The sequence below is a fragment of the Procambarus clarkii genome, chromosome 11 (assembly GCF_040958095.1).
Source record: "Procambarus clarkii isolate CNS0578487 chromosome 11, FALCON_Pclarkii_2.0, whole genome shotgun sequence".
In the NCBI taxonomy this organism is placed as follows: domain Eukaryota; kingdom Metazoa; phylum Arthropoda; class Malacostraca; order Decapoda; family Cambaridae; genus Procambarus; species Procambarus clarkii.
Window position 1 is genome coordinate 47,989,741 of NC_091160.1, and position 1,154 is coordinate 47,990,894.

Sequence of the window (1,154 nt, forward strand, 5' to 3'; positions counted from 1 at the left end):
ATGGTCCAGAATGACGCCTGTTTACCGGACTGTAATGGCAAAAATCCTGGAGATAAAGTCTCTGACCCCATGAACTGAACCAACTATTACATATGCTTGGGGGACGGTATAGCCTCAGACCACTCTGTGCCCTGCCTGAGCGGTAATTATTTTCCCGCTGGTGGTTCAGAGTGTATCGCCGATGATGGTACTTGTGAAGCCACCTGTCAGCCGCCAGACTGTCACATCACCTGCAACGGCTCCTTCAGCTTGATCAGTGATCCATTCGACTGTGGTACATACTATATTTGTATTGCTGGTCAACCAACACAGACACTTCACTGTGACCCAGACACCTACTTCAACGGTGTAAACTGTGTCGATGACAAGGAAGTTTGTTGCACAGTCTCGTGTGTTCCCTACTGTCAGCCAGGGATCGTGCAGGCCCCCGACCCCACAGGCTGCACCAAGTACTACATGTGCGTTGAAGAGGGAGCTGTGGACCCAAACTTACACTTTTCTTGTGATAGCGGTGATCACTTTGACTACCAATCTGGTCGATGTGTCTCAAGTACTTCCTGTACCAACGTGTGCTCTGAAGGATCGTTAACAACAACAACAGGAGTAACAACCACAACAACCACAAGCACCGACTGCGTAGACTCGCTTACCTGTGAGGCTCAAGGCAACTTCCCAAAGTGCAGCTCTTGTCAGCAAGAATATTTCCAGTGCTCGGGTGCTGGAGCTCAAGGTGTTCCTAACACGTGCTCAGGAAACTTAGTGTTCAACACAGTACCTGACTACCCTTACTGCATCCTTCCCAGCAACTGTCCTTATCACCCATCCTTGTGAGTTGTCCCTTGCCTCTCTTCTGGCCTGCTCCCAGTAACTGCGTCCTTGTGGCCTGCTCCCAGTAACTGCGTCCTTGTGGCCTGCTCCCAGTAACTGTGTCCATATGACCTGCTCCCAGTAACTGCGTCCTTATGGCCTGCTCCCAGTAACTGTGTCCTTATGGCCTGCTCCCAGTAACTGCGTCCTTATGGCCTGCTCCCAGTAACTGCGTCCTTATGGCCTGCTCCCAGTAACTGCATCCTTATGGCCTGCTCCCAGTAACTGCGTCCTTATGGCCTGCTCCCAGTAACTGTGTCCTTATGGCCTGCTCCCAGTAACTGCGT

At 51.5% G+C, this 1,154-nt stretch overlaps 1 pseudogene; it reads left to right on the forward strand.

Moving 5' to 3' along the window:
* On the forward strand, positions 1-1,154 carry LOC138363813 (uncharacterized; annotated as a pseudogene).